Source organism: Coturnix japonica, chromosome 5 (assembly GCF_054131305.1).
Source record: "Coturnix japonica strain WE chromosome 5, WE-NBRP24, whole genome shotgun sequence".
NCBI lineage: Eukaryota > Metazoa > Chordata > Aves > Galliformes > Phasianidae > Coturnix > Coturnix japonica.
This window is the reverse complement of record NC_140667.1, coordinates 27,452,717-27,468,286: the sequence shown is the minus strand read 5'-3', so window position 1 is coordinate 27,468,286 and position 15,570 is coordinate 27,452,717. Positions and strand designations below refer to the sequence as shown.

Sequence of the window (15,570 nt, the reverse complement as noted above, 5' to 3'; positions counted from 1 at the left end):
ACGTGAACTTCAGTATGTTAGCTTGTGATTGCTCAAGAGTATTTCCAGGTTATGTTCCCATTGCCACGAACCTTGTTAATGAAATGTATTTAATCCTTTTTGCTCTGGAGTGCCAGTTCCCTTAATATGTACTAATTTTGCAGCTGTGGTCACATGGCCTCCCCTCAGAACAGTGCATATGGAAAATTGCTTTTCTGGGAGCTTTTTGCAGAGTCTGGTCTAGAAATCCATTGCTAGTAACTGCGCTACAGTGAGATTAGGCCTGACAGGGCAGTTTTTGCAGGGCAGCATGTGGTCAGTGTTTTTATGCAGCAGAGGAATAGATACTGTGACTTGGTTTCTGTTTACACAGTGAGCTAAGGAGTAAATGTCAACTGTCTGTTTGTCTCTTCCACCCCAAGAATAAGAGTGACAGTGACAGCTTTGATGTGCTGTAACTAGGTTGCAGTGATTTGCATTTATGGCTGTATTTTCTGATGCTGGGAGGGAAAAGACACAAAAGTGGATCGTGTTGTTTAACATGAGACAAGTGCTTCCACCCACTTCCTTAATGGTAAGAATTTCCCCCTTTCTGCATGGAGAGAAAGTAAAAGTCTGCTGTCATAATCCTAGGTGACCTTTCTTAGGACTTGGGAGGCCTTTGTATGCTACATCCTTAGGCATGATATCAAGAAAAAGAGGGTGGGGAAGAACAATGGGTTTGTTTTTTGAGGAACAGATGGGTTTGTTTTTCTGCCAGTTCTGGTAATAGCTTAAATATGGACTGTCTTTCTGAGGAGAGTAAGAAGTGCTTTAATCTAGGAGATGTATTGGGGAAAGGGGTAGGAAAAGGAGAGAGAGTTTATTTGATTAAACCACATTCTGCTTTCTAGATCAGTTATGTGGAAGAACAGGAACCGTTCCCCTTTTTACCTTAACCTCTTGTGGCTTGGGTAACGGGACCATGGTAAGATGCAGTAGAGCTCCGTAGATAAGAGATGGAATTAGGATTTAAAATCTGTGTTTATCTGAGATGAGACAGGTGTTTCCTATCTTCTACGGCATTATCTGGGACTGAGTTGCTTCTGGGGGATCTTGTTTGTGTGTTAATTCCCCTGCTTTTCCAGACATTGAATTCTGCTTCTACTTGAAAAATCACCTTTACTTCTGGTAGAAATTGGCATATTATAATGACGTGTTCAACTGCAAAATGTTTTTTTTTTTCATGATTGCAGCGTCATTTTAAGAGCTGAGAACTGTTTTAAGGTTTGTCAATGGGTCCATTTCTTGGCAACACTAGGTCTTGAACTTGTATTTTAGCAACAGTGCCTTTGAAATCGTTTTGGAGAAAGACCTCTTGTACTTATTCTCTAACGTAATATGCTCTTGTGAGATTTTGAAAGGCTCTTTCATGTTTGCACAGCTGGAATGTGATGTTAGCCTGAGGATGTGTTGTCTAACTCCAGCTGAATACTGTAACCAGTAAATGGTGGCTGGGGAGGAGTGGGCACAGAGGGAACTGAGTTTAGATTTGGCTGTTCAGTAGTTTATTAGTATCCTGGTGAAAGGCAAAAATTATTACAAGATGAAATCCAGTTGAAAAGTAGATGCCTTTAACACTTGTCTCTACTTTCCCAAACTTGAGCTGCTTTCCATTGATTCTAAGCTGTCTCCTTAGAGTATTGTCCTGTGCTCTTAGTTTTAACAACCAGAATATAGCTGGCAAACTATATTGGAGTGGAGGAGACTGGAAGAAAGGAAAATGACCAGAGGTCTGAATGAAAGAGCTGTGGGATTGCTGTACTTCTCTTGTCTTTGCAGCTCTATGTGCTCTACCTGCTAGTCTTGGCTCTGCAGTGCCCTTTGCCTTACTAGTGGGTTATCTGTTGCAATTTCCCAATCCTCTCCCCAAAAGACTTCAAATCCCATTATAGAGAAGACAGGAAACAGATGAACAAAACCAGGAAGACTGTATAATAGTGTGTCTGCCTTTAATAATAGAACAGTTTTGTAACATTCACTGCTGGTCTACTGTAGGCTTCCTATGTATGGGTGTTAATGATGATGTGTTCATGCCAAATTTGATGAAGCAATGAAGTCTGATTTTGGAGGTCTCTCGTTCCTGTTTACGTTGTGACCTCTGTACCACTTATTCTTTCTGATTAAGTGCATGTGCTGTTCTCTGAAATTCCGTGATGTGAAAGAGAGGAGTTACAGAAAGGTGATTGATAACATTCAATAAGTTGACTCCAATTGTTTTTGTTTCTTTTTTTTCCCACCCTGTGGAGTTCTGTTTTACTGTCTAGACTCTAGTCTATCAGCATCACAGTAACTTCCTTTCCTGTAGCTTTTCCCACTAGATCTCAGAAGTCAGACATCTGTATTGCCTATGTAAATGTTCTCAAGGAATCTGCACATTGCAGCTAGCAGTGTTCCCAAGAGTGTGTCTCCAGGGAACCAGCGTTTTTGCTATTTTTAGTGTATTTTACTTGAGTCTTCTATTTCCTTTCTGTGAGAAACTTCACAAAGTGGCAAGAGGTTGAACCGTACAATTGAGTAGATCTCAAAGCTGCATGAGAAGCTCTTGTTCCGCTACTGAGAAACCTGTAAGCACTGTGTGTGTACCTTCTGGTAGACTGAGATCTCTAGAACAGCTGAAGAGACTGCATAGTGCAGCCTGTCATAGAGATGCTACACTCCTACAGGTGGTATAGGGGCACTGACTGTGTAGCACTTATATATACTGTTCCTTAGGATTTTCTTTACTGGTCTAGTGATAAACTCTTCCTGGTCCATTCCAGGCTATAATCCAGAGGGAGAAAATTGAACATCTGCTTCAGGGAGAAAGAAAAAATGCATTAACTTTTAAATCACCTGTTTAAACTTTGTTGGTGCAGAGAATTCATGGAGAATAGTTCTTTAAGGGACAAGGAGGTACAACTGAATGGCAGGGGGCAGGTTGCATTAGTTAGCACAGGAAGTGATTTGTTAATATGAACACTCTAAGAGGGGGCCATGGGGGAACAGAGGGGTGTTTTGTTTTTTGTTGTTCATTTGTTTTCAAGATTGAGGGAGTGTAAGATAGGAGCTCTGATGCTGGTGAAGAACTGGGATTTGGATTCTGCTTCCTACCATATGAATCACATGTTGTGGGAGGCAGATCTGGGTCCCGCTGTGTTTGTCTGAAGTCTCCCTGGGGTGTTTTCGGCACTATTCCAAGGTCCAGCCCCAGCTCTGCAGAAGCTGGAAATGTTCACTGTTTTTTCCCAATCTGTGCTCAGTGCAGAACTTCTGGTGGCATTAAGGCATGCTGGAACAGTTCCCTCTCTTGTATCCTTCTCTGGGGAGCATTTTAAAAGCTCTTTTTGTATGTGAGGAATTTCTTGAGTCTGCTTTGTTCTTGTGTGGTTTGGGGGGGTGGAATTGTAGTTAAATTATTAAATTTGTCCTACTGTCTTTATTGTTCTTACTTAATGTTTCCCATTCAAAGTGAGTCAGAAGGTGATTGTGAAATCTTTTGTCTGCTAAATCAGTATCTATAGATATGAGATTTTCTCTGTGTAGAAAATATTTTGTGTAGATATCTATGTAGTATATATATATATATGTGTGTGTGTAGAAAAGATTTTTATGTTCTAGGGAACTATGAACCACAAAAACCAAACAAAAACCCACCAAAGTTTTCCTTCATACTCTGATAATTATATTTTAAAATAATCTGTCCCTCCCACTTCATCTTGATTCTCAAAATATTGAAGAGTTGTATTGGTAAAAGTAAAGTCATATAAGGTTAAGTTAGGCTTTTGTTCAGAAGTCTTCTGTCTCTCCTGATAGATGTGAGGTGGTTCTACACCTCTTGAAACCAAATTTGAAACGTTGTCCTGTTTGGACTTACAACTTGAACAAAACATAGCAAGTAGTGATGTAGTGCATGCTGTTAGCATCCACTAATATTTTCACCTAAACATCATTGAAACTGGAAGATACAGAAACTGTCTTTGCAGGTAGATACTTAAAACAGAAAGAAAGGAAAAAAGAAGCTGCAACAGCAACAAAAGCATGCAGTAACTGTGCCATCTCTTTTTATGGAGGTAGGCAGTTGAAGCTGGAGAAACCACTGTCTGGAGTGAGGGAGCTTAGCAGGAGTTTTCTGATGTGTGGAAGAGGGCTATGAAGAAAAATGACAGCATGGTGAGTCTGTGAGAAGCTCAAGAGAGACTTGAAATGTCTCCAGCTTGATGCTGTTGGTGCTGACTGGAAAGTGTGTAGGACAACAAGGAATGAAAATGACTCTGTGTTGTTTGGGCTATTACGGTGTTCAAAGAAACAAGGTTTTATAACAGCATTTGCAAATCTGCTGAATTGTCTGGAAGAACCTGAACTCCCATGTCAATAAGGCAATGTCTTAGACCCCAAGGTCTAGTCCCTTGAAGTGGTGACAGTATCATTTAGACTTAGCCTGGCCAAGTCAAGATTGATCCAAGTGAAATGCTGACCTCAGGGTATGAATCTGGCTACTTAATGCAGCAAAAACTCAAGTCAAACATTATTACTATCAACACTGTTATCTTGTTAACTTTATGCTGTACTGAGAAATGTTCTCGCTGTCCTTGTAACTGCTCTGATGTGATGGATGGTGCTGTATAGATAATATGCAGATGAAGGAATCCACTGGAGAGAGCTGAGCAAGTACCTCAAAATAATAAATTAAACTTAATGAAATATCGCAAACAACATCAAAATGCACATAAGACCAAAACTCCAACCCCCTCCAAGAAACAGCAAAACCAAACAACAACAAAAAAACCCCTTCCAGCTAGTAGGAAAGGGAGTTTTGTTGAGTTAAAACCAGGTGGTAATGCTGCAAGACAGTAATGCAGCGTATGTGTCCCTAGCCATGTCTTGGTTTCCTTTATTGCAGTAAAGGCTGAAGAAAATTCCTGTCTGGAGAGACCTCTGTGAAAGAACTACTGAACTGTGAAATTCTGCATCTGGCTTGGCATTCTTCATAAGGAAAAAGACCCAAATATTACAGCAGTCAAATTAATCTGTAAATCTTTGTCACCAGTGTAATTAATTTCCTTGACAAGAACCCTAAGTCATTACATGGGGTTCTGTAGACTTCTGGAACTTCTATATTCTCAAAGGCAGACAGGAAAGCTTTGTGAAAAGAAAAGCCAAGGCAAGGAGGCAAAAACTTCAGGTTACTTAGCAGTGGAATTTGTGTCTAGGCCTATGCCCCTGTGCCTTTGCTTTAGTTCCAGCCACCATGCTGCATTGCATCACTCTTCAATGTCTCAGCTTGTACTGAGAGGAGGCACTGTTGCTACAGCCATGGCATGTGTTGTGGCTGACTTTGTGGCACCAGGTAGGAACCGGAGTTCTGGTCTCCAAGCATCTTTGAGTATCTGTATCTGTCACACCTTCTGCCTTCCAACATCACCAGGTAAAGATCAAACGTGTAATGAGAGGGGTTGCTTCTCCCCTACACCTCCCTTATTTTTCTTTGTTTTAACTTGATATTTTTATTGCTACAAAACAAAGAAGGGGGTCTTTCTGTATGACCAAGGAATATAGATAAGGAGCAAAGAATATCTATAGCCTTGTATTTCTCATTCAAGCTCAGCAAGGAGCACAGAGACGGGTCTGAGTTATAGCAGGGCTTGGAGGGGGGTAGGGACCTAGGCCCTTTTTATGAGTATTTTATTTTAAAAATAGTTATAGTATGGGGTTTTGCTTATGTGTTTTATAATTTTTTTAGTCAAATGAAAGGAATGGTATTTCATCTCTTCTTGAATTTTTGTCATATCTGGAGCTACAAATAGGTCATATCTCAGTAGTCCCTACTCTAGCCTTATTATCTGCTTTTTCAGCTGGTTATTTTGACTGTCCTGTACTTCAGTTCCAATGGCTACAGTGAAAGTGTCAAAGAGCAAGTAGCATCTCAAAGAGAGAATTCTTACGCACTTTTTCTGAACACTTGTTACCAGCTATGAAAAGACCTTGGTTTTTGAACCATTTTTCCAAGCCTGGTTTGTTTTGGTTTAGGTTTGTTTACCGTGTGGGAGTTTAGAATGAGGAGCCAGAAAGACAGAAAGGAAGATTTTGTGTTTGCTACGAGGTATATTTTTGACAATTTCCTAATACATTTTGTTAGGCAATTTGCAATTTCATATCCTTGCGGTTGCTTGGAGCTGTTGGTAGGTACCTGGAAAATGGAACTGTAAAACAAACACTTCAAAGCTGTTATGGCTGTATAATGAAACAATCTTCTCAAGAGGGAGAACTGGAAATCTGAATTCTTTCATATGCTATGTCTGTAAGTGTTATACTAAGTTGCTGTTTACTTTTTGATATGCCAATTGATCCCAAGCTGAATCTGAGTGGGTGGAATGTGTGGGACTTAGCATGCTCTGTGAACACTGAGGGCGGCTTCTGTGACTTGTAGATCAAAGCACCAGCAGCATCCCTTCAGAACTTGGTGCCTTTAGCTGTTCAAACTTAGGTCATGTAACTTAACAATAGCTTCACTGAATTATCTTCCTCTTTCTGAATATTCTCCAGTTACTTGCATTGCTAGTGTATAGAGCAGCCCAGGTACCAAGTAGCTGCTGAGTTTCAGAGCAGGTTATACAGGGCCTGACACCACCTCTCCTGGTACCACCTTGTGAGTGCTTATGTTGCTCAACGCTGTTAAAATATTGGGCAATTTAGAAAGACATGTCATAGATAGCTCTTGTCAAGAGAAGAAAATTCTTCCTTTATTTTGGAGCTTGGTTCTTCAACTTCGTTCTAAGAGCTTTCTGAATTATAATGTAGTCCATTTTGAGTTTCAGCTAAGCGGTGTACGGAAATCAAGATGTGAGTGGTTCAACTTGCAGTCAGTGTAGCTGGGAGGCTATAGGACACTCATCTTTAAGAAAGCCACGTTTGCCATGTATAGTACTTCAGTCACTCTGTAGTCTGAGGTGCCTCCAGCTTTGAATGGAATGACCTGGGGAGTGTCCCAGTGGGGCTATTCTTGCTTTCCTGCCAGACTGTGCAGAGAACTTGCTTGCAATATTGAGCTCCTGTAAAGCTTGTAGAAAATATGACCTAATATTTACAGCTAACCTAACCACATCTAGAGTGAAAATATGAAGTGTGCTTGAGAGGCTTTCCAGCGAGACAGGACTAATAACTCTTCACAGTTCTACCCAGCCAGTGGTAAATGATTTGAGTGCCTGTTCTGACAAGGCCCCTGGCAGAGATGAGTCATTCTTAAAGGATAAACAGATCTGCCCAGATATTAGATTCTGATTTGTTCAATGGTCCTGAACAGAGCCAAAAGTCAGAAGAAAAATGGCTTGGCAGAATGAAAAAGTATTCTCCGGTGTTCTCTGATGTTTTTTAAAAAATAAAAGAACAACAAAAAGCCCTTTAAGTGTCACAATTGCACTCCTTTCTCACCACACCATTGCAAAACTAGATCTAATGCAGAGAGCAACTTGAGTTGTAACTTCAGCCACCTAAGGCTTTGGGCTTTCCTGTTAGGTTTCTACACAGATTAAAGTAGAACAGCACATAGCACAAAGCAGTCTCCTGTGTGCATGCCATTACTAGATCTGCCTTGGCCAAACTTCCATATTAGTACTTTTTGGATAGGCTGAGTCAGAGGCAACAGCTGCTGCTGCTGAAAGGATGAAAAATGAATCTGCTGCAAAAGGCTGATTAGTGAACGAAGGAGGCCTACCAGGGCAGAGCTTTAAAGCAACTTGGCTAGCATAGGGATCTTCTCATGCAAGCTCAGGAAGACAGGGCTTCTTTCTAAACTCTAAAATTCTGGGTGTCCACGATCTCTCTGGTAAGGACTACCTTAGTCAGTGCCAAGCCACAAAGTGAGCTATGGCGAAACTGGGATTAGAAGGAAGGCCTGGGTAAGGAGAAGCCCAGTGCTGTGTATTGTAGGTTAGCAGCAACTTCTGAATTCTACCCTGTGGTAAAAGGAGAGCAGTGGAGTCCTACAGCTGCTAGTGTTACCAACTGTGATGCATATGGACTGCCTCCTGAGGCTAAATTGCAGGTCTCTTGGTAGTAGAGGTGTTTTGCTCTGCTGCGTTGTTAAGGTATGTTCTCCTCAAAGAGCTGCCCTCTAAGCATCAACAGTGGGATTTATTTATCAGTCAGACTAGTCAGCACAAATCTGTTGTCTCTGTAGTCTCAGAATCTAGTGCTCAAAATCAGCACGAGCATGCAATGATTATGTTCTTTTCTAGGTTATTGTCTCTCATTGGTTCTGCTGAAGAGGTAGGTGGTTTTCCTGACACCAGAGCCCATAGTGTTTGTCAGGCATTCATCCTAAGAAGACACCATTGGGTTATTACTATACCCAAATGGAAAACTCACCTATGAATTGCCAAGGAAACAGCGGGGTAAATGTGCAGATTGCCTCTGAATTATGAGCAATTTTTAGATCTGTACATTCCTGGAAGGAAATGAGCAGGGACAAAGTGAGAAAGAAACGCTGTGGGAAGCTCTAAGTTGGAGTTTAAAATTAGGCCCAGTAATTGAGGACAGTTGGATGTTACATGACTTCAAGTACCATGCTAATGCCTTTTCTACTAAATCTACTAAATAAGGTGCTGTTACTGCCTGTTCCCATTTTGAAAGTAAATCAAATTATTTTGTCAATTCTGTTATCTTTTTAAAGTAATGTTTTCCTTATTGCAATGTAAAACAAGGTTTAGAATTGATTGAGCTTCCAGTGAGAGGAAAGGAGACCCCTGGTGAGTTAACTGCCCCTGTCCAGTGTGGTGAACACTTTTGTGCTCCTTGCATTTCTTAGTAAGAGCTTCAGTCTAAAGCCTATGTAGCTTTCTTAGGGACTTCCCCTCAATTAAATTATTGAAAGAGAGGAAAGAAAATAAAACCTGCCTGGGTGTTCTTCGTGCAATTGTGAGGGTTGGGGTTTCAAGAGTAAAATCCTGGATTCTGCAGATTGTTGAAGGTTGTTAGAACACTTCCTTAATTTCCTTCTCCTAACATGTGGCAGTAATTATAGGGTGGCTGGAAGAGGGCATGGGGAGACCAGAAGCAGCCTTGGAAGGCTTGAAGAAAAGAAATGCATGTCACTTGGAAATCTCCATTGTGCCACTGGGAGAGTGGATTTCTTTGTTAGACTGACTGTTCAGAGCCACTGTGCTCTGTTGTTACCAGCTGGTTCTTCTTTTAGCTCTGGATTTCATCCTGTTGTATCTGGCCTAGTGTGCAGTGAAGTTTGTGTCCATGTTTTGGAGGGAGAAAGGAATTTGAAAGACACAAAATAGTTCTTTATCTGCTTGATTTTTTTACTGAAGGATTTGTCTAAATGAAGTAGAGCTGTCTAAGGGGCAAACAGAAAACTGCATTTTATATCAAGAAAGTCTGTAGCAGCCTCGAAGCACCAGTGGAAGCTTCATGTAGCCTAAACATTTTGACTCTAGTAGAATGTAAATAGAATTTGCATTTAAGAACAAGATTTGATGCCAATGGTGCTCTTTTTAGGAGAGAGAGAAGCCACTGGAAAAATATAATCATATTTATAATGGAAAGGAAGACAAGACCCATAATTAATGTGGCATTAGCAGGCTTCCTCCATGGTTGACTAATCACAGCTGAGTGTTAATAAGCATAGAGTTTTTTTAAATACTGTTGTAACGTGTTAATTAAGATAATTTGGCTCCATGTGTCCCTTGAGTTACCAGATGGTGACTGCATTGGTGGAAGGCTGCAATTAGTCTTTTCTTTCTTCCTCTTTTCTCCCCCTGCCCTGAAGAAAAGGGAGGGGGACAACAGGAAAGGAGGAAGAGGGGGAAAGAAAACTAAAAGGCAACTTTGGCACACATGGGATGGCTGTGTAAGTGCTTGTGTCTAATTGTATAAATGCACAGCTATATGATTACATGTGATATACAAACCTCTTTGCTTTGTTTCTTTCTCATTTACCCATATTATGATATTAGGAAAAATAAGCATCCTCTTCAGAGTATGGCCTTGCTGGGGAGACTACCGTCTCAGTAAAGGCTCCTGCCCTGCTCAGTTTGATATGCTGTCACTGACTTCAGAGTAAGCAGCATGTGGGGCCGGTAAATACAGAGAGCTGATTTTTCAGTGGACTTTGGCCTCTGCTCAATACACTGAGCCCAAAGGAGAGTTATGTTTTGCAGTATGTTTTTAGGAAGGCTTAAAATATTTTAGGGACAGGGTCGACTAGAAATGTGTGTGCTCACAATAGAGGCTTTTTATTGACTTCTGCTTCCTGTAAGTAGCATATAAAGAGGTTCTTTAGCCTCAGCTGTTGTGGCTGGGCTCTGACAGCAGCTGCCGTCTCAGGTTTGCCCCTCTGGGAAATGACCCATCTGCTCGTGTGCTAGAGACAGCCAGTGTGCTAGAAAGGAGAAGGGTCAAAATCTGTTGCCCTGGTTCCAGGCCCCATCGCCGTCAGGAAAAAATTAGAGATCAGTGGAAATCTTGGTCATCTGATTGTCTGTTTTTATGGTGCGGATGTTTAGCCTCTGGTTAGAAACGCCACTGTTTCAGTCTGGATCTCTTTTCAGGTGTTGTATCTGTAGCTTCTGTGTGTATATGTGTATAGTTAAAACATGCAGGCTAGCACACTTGAGTAATGAGGAAATAATCTCCTGAGCTTCATGGAAGGTCAGCAGAGCATGTTTAATTCCTGGAAGACCTATCCATTCCCTATGGCAGAGGCTTTCTAATAACACACAAACGTCTACTGCAGTTAAAGTTAATCTCACTTGGGCTTAAATGCTGGATGTTGGAAGAGGGTTGCATCTCAAATACAAGTCCCTGAGTGCAACCAACTTGCAGATCATTGCAGTGCTTCTCAGAGCCAGCCTGCTAGGAGAAATTCTAGTCCAAAGCATGAGGTTCTTTGTGTTCAGCACAGACCTGCTGTTACCTGCAGTGACGTTTATCCATGAAATTCTCGATAAGCCATTTCCTAGCCTAACATTGGTATTAATCTGAATGCCTGAACTAAGGAGAACAGTGCAGGAGCAGCTTGTGTGTAAGGGGAAACTGCTGTGCTGCTGAAAGCTTTTCAGTGCATCCAGGCAAATGTGACTGGTTGGAAACCTGAAGGTATTTAGCACTCAGGAATGGAGCTGTGCTCTGACCAGCTGGAGTGTGTGGGTGGAGGTGACTGGTTTTTGCATTTATTGCCTCATGCGTTTCCTTGTCATTGCTTTCTCAGCAAGAAGGAAGATGCAGCAGTGTGATCAAAGCCTATCTAGGTGGTGCTTCTCTGCAAACCAGCTGCCTGGGACACGGTTTAGCTTTGGCATAAGATGGTGTTTATTGATGTAGCAAGCTGGATAAAAATTGATGCAGGCTTGCTTCTTGCTAAAATTAAACTGCTGCTTTAAGAAGAGGTTTCTGCAAGTTTTTTTCTGCTGTGTATAGGCTACTCTGTGTGCATGACAGAAGAGAGAGAAACAAGGATGTTGTCTGTCTGGGTTTCACACAGAAAGCAAAGTTGGCCGGTCCTTCATGCCATCATCTTTTTTGCAGAAGAGTCCTGGAACCAAACACAAGCCCAGATGTACACGTGCCTGAAGGGCCTGGCTTATAAGGAAAAGTCTTGACCCAAAGAGAGGAGCTCAATAAAAGTTTTATTCTGCAGTTGTTGTCGTGCTGCAGTAGTGCTGGTTGTGCCTCTCTGCCCCAGAGAATGACACAGCAGGAGCTCTTGTTAGAGAAGTCTTGTAGTTGGCCAGTGTGCTCTCTGAATCAAATAGGTATATGGTATTTTTCCTACACAAGGCAGCAAGCCCAGACTCTGTGGGTCATGGATGAAGTCATCCTGAGAAAACAAGCTAACATGGACAATAGATTTCTATCTGCTACTAGGGAATGCTGAAAATAATGTGCTGGTTGTATGCGTTCCTTTAGATTTGTGTTTTTCTGTTGTGTTTGTTTTTTCCTCTCAGGTATGTAGTTCTTTTTAAGTTCATCACACTGGTAGGTAGGGGTCTGCCCTACCGTAGTGATCTGGCAAGGTATGAAACAATCACTTATCCAGGAGGGGGGCAGAAAATGCTTAAATTTTAAAAACCAAACAGGTTTTGATTTGCATGAGAACTTGCAGTTTGTTGTGTTAGGTATCAGCTGAGGCACTCCAGTCTGTCTGCAGGCTCTGGGAGGCTGGTCTGTTGCCTTTGTTGTTGCTCAAGAAGCTGCTAAGTGAGCTTGGCAACTCTGGCTGGTTACCCCACTGCTGTGGCTAAGGACAGCAGTGACGCCTTTTATCTGGTTGGGCTGCATTCATGCTTCTCTGAATACCAGTGACAGAGGTTGGGAATAGTCCAGTGAATAAAGAGATCCAGGAACGGGCAAAGGGTGGGTTAAATTGTTTCCTTATTGGCTTACCAAACAACCAGGAGATTAGTGCAGAGGTCAGGTATTGCCCTGCTGGTGATAATTGAAACTCTGAAAAGAGAGAAAACAATGTCTCTTCTGCAAATAGCAAATACAGACAGAGCTCTTGCTAGAAAATTCATTCAGTGGCTTCCCAAGGCGAAACTAATGTTTGGTGCCACTCCTGAGTAGGATCCATGGACAGCACTCTGTTTGAATTACCAGACCCTCCACAAGCCAAAACCAGCACTACTGCTGGTCTCCGACTTGCGTTCCCAGCCCTCCATCTGGCTGCCTGCATCAGGCTGTCACATTTGTATTGTAAAAAAACCAAAATATTCTGTAAAAAAGAAGTCTAGATGAACTTAAATAATACATGTGAGGGGGGAAAAAAAGGAAGGCTATTGCTGCAGGCCAATTCAGGGCACTAACTGGAGAGAAGCAGTGAACCTGATTATTATTTTCAGTGTGGTGTGAATTGAACTTGAACCTCGGGTCTGAGGTGCTGAAAAAGGGCAGCGTCTGCATAATGCTTCAGCTGGTGTTTCTGACCGCCCATTTAACTGGCAGGACCCAGGCTGAGAGGAGTAGAGGAGGAGGATTACTCTCAAGAGTGCCCTAGAGACTGGGGCTTTTGAAGATCCTTGCCAGAAGTTAGTAATAGCTTTTGCAGTTCCTTCTGTCTTACTGAGATGATGCAGACTCACAAATTATCCAACTTTAAAATCGGAGGCCTCTGCAGCAGGGGCAAGTAATTGGATGATATCCCTATCTTGTATTTATTTTGGATGCCTTTCTAGAAGTGCTGTTTCTATAGCTAGTGGAAAGTCCTGCCTGAGAGAATAAAGATGGCTGTGTTTCAGAGAATCAGAGGCTCGTGGGGAAGCAATCCTTGCCTCTGCAGTATTTTCTGTAGCAAATAAGGTAAACAGGCAGAGGCAGAGACTGAGGCCAGGAGGGGAAACTCATCTGTGTGACAGGACACATAAACTGAGACAAAAAGGGAAGGCAATCTTCCTTAAGCTGCTCAGTGAAAATCCTGCTGTAGGGAAGCCAATATAGCACAATAAAGTTAGCATCAACCTTCTGAGAGAATGAACAGCACCATGGAGCAAATCATACAGCCTCTAGTACAGGAACAGTTTGTAACTGGGTGCTTCCATGTTCTCTTTCACAAAGCTGTTTGCTCACCAGGTTGGACACTTAGGCACTGGTATGAAACAATCACGACAGGTTTAGCCAGACTGTCCAGGGGAGTATACAGCTTGTTAGACCAGGAGAGTGGTTTTTGTTTGTAGGATGTTTTTCTTCTGAGTCTTGATAACATCAGTTAAATGGAGTAAACCTTGAAGGTGAGGAAAAAGAAGAACAAAGAGGATCAGCTTAGCATTTTCTGCTTCTGATCTACCTATGGAAGGCCAGGAGATGCTAACAGATCTGAACTGGGCACTTATTAAAGTAGCCAGCTGAGGAGGTGTTTTCTATGCTGGCAGTGGGGTTTCATTTTGCCTGGTGTCGAGGTGGGGGTGGGTTGTTTGTGGATCTGCAGCATATGAATCTGAAGGCTGGGCAGCAATCCTAGCCACCTCTCTTTAAAAAAGGACTAGCTTCCTGCTGGAGATAGCAGAAGTCACATAATTTCCTCCCTGCTGTTTCCAAAATGCTTCTCAGTGGACTGATAAGCTTCCTAGGATGCTGCCATGAAGATCATCAAGCATGCTGGAACACACATGTAGTCTATGAGGAGCTGACATGAGGCCTAGTCCTGCTTCCTCCTAAAGTTATTGGAATATGGACTGGCTATAATATGAGCCTCAACTTTGATTAGTCAAAACTGTTCCTGTACTACCTTTAGTGATTTTTTTTTTATTTTTTATTTTTTGTACCTTGCTGTGGGGAAGTATAATAAATTCTGCTATGTTCAGTGCACAGCATCCCTTTGTTGAGCAATGTTTTCCCAATCTGTCCACCTACGTAAGGTGAGCAATGCAGTGGTTTATTATCGCTTAGATACAAACCTAGTTATGTGCTCCAGCAGATGATGATTAGTATTTGCCTTCCTGTAAGAATGTATTACATTGAGGAGGGTTTGGTTTTCATCATCTCTGTGGGGTCAGACTACTCAGCAAAGGAGGTGAGTGGCTGAAATACAGTTTGAGAGTTTGGTGCAGAAAGAGATATAAGACCCCTGCTGGGATCTGAGAGATGGTGCTTACAACAAGAAACAACAAGAGTGCAAAGAACCACAGCTGAGGTGAGATGCCTTTGTCAATGCTGGTGCAGTATAATGTGTCTGCACAAAGCGTGTCAGTGCTGTGGAGCTTTCATGCATCTGTGGTAATGGTCTGGTCACATTTAAGTATATTTTGATTTTATGTTATACGTGCAAATGGGCTGTATTGTGCTTATTTCTTGACACAACAGTCTGATCCTGAATGGGCTTGGGAAATCTGCTCATCTCTGGATTCTGCTTGCAGAGTTTGGCGCTCAGCTGTGCTTCTTCTGTTTTGAATACGTTACCCCTTCACTCTGTCATCCCACAAAGCTGATTTCTTTGGTCTTTTCATCATAGAAATAGATCTCAGGAGAGGGCAAACTTCAGTATCTCTTAGAGACTGGGCCTTAGGGGGAGTAGAGATCTCCCTTCTTTGTGCAAAAGACTGCAATGTTCAAATCTACTGTCCCCTTGCATCCTTGGGTCATGACAAATGATGGTGTTGGGAACAAGTGCAAACCTGGGATGTCAGTAACCCCTTAGGAAGTTAATAACTTCTTAACTTGCCTCTATTTTTCCCCAGTGCCTGGCACATGTGTTTGCTTCAAGATGTCTCAGGAGCTCTGGGGTACTTCCGAGAACCACCTGTTTCAAGGAGAGACATGATGATGCTCCTCTGGGTTTCTTTGTATTTCAAATACATGCTAATACCACTGAGAATCTAGGCCAGTGTTGTTGGAAAGGGAGTGTCTGGTTACAGTATCTATTCTTAAGTCTCCCACAACTTAAGAGGAATTTTGTAACCTTTTGGGAAGCTTCATGTATCCACCATGTGCCACCTGCTTATGAAAACTTGCCAAAATGTATCTGCATATGCTGGTTCTTCGCTCCCAAACCTTGCATTGCCCCTTCACAGCATGGCCACGCTCCAGACTGCTGATAGATGGCTCTTCCCTTCTGCCTGTATCTTACATTCATGT

At 42.1% G+C, this 15,570-nt stretch overlaps 1 protein-coding gene across 20 annotated transcripts in view; it reads left to right on the top strand.

Annotated features, from left to right (window-relative positions):
* The window catches only part of SUSD6 (sushi domain containing 6), a 68,881-nt gene that overhangs the window by 41,127 nt on the left and 12,184 nt on the right, over nucleotides 1-15,570 (top strand). Inside the window, exon 5 of one of the 20 annotated variants that reach the window (XM_085548975.1) lies at nucleotides 4,075-4,170. The exons of the other annotated variants lie outside the window; for them this stretch is intronic. The gene's annotated coding sequence lies outside the window, so the exon portion shown is untranslated. The remainder of the gene's footprint in view (nucleotides 1-4,074; nucleotides 4,171-15,570) is intronic. 20 annotated transcript variants of the gene reach the window in all.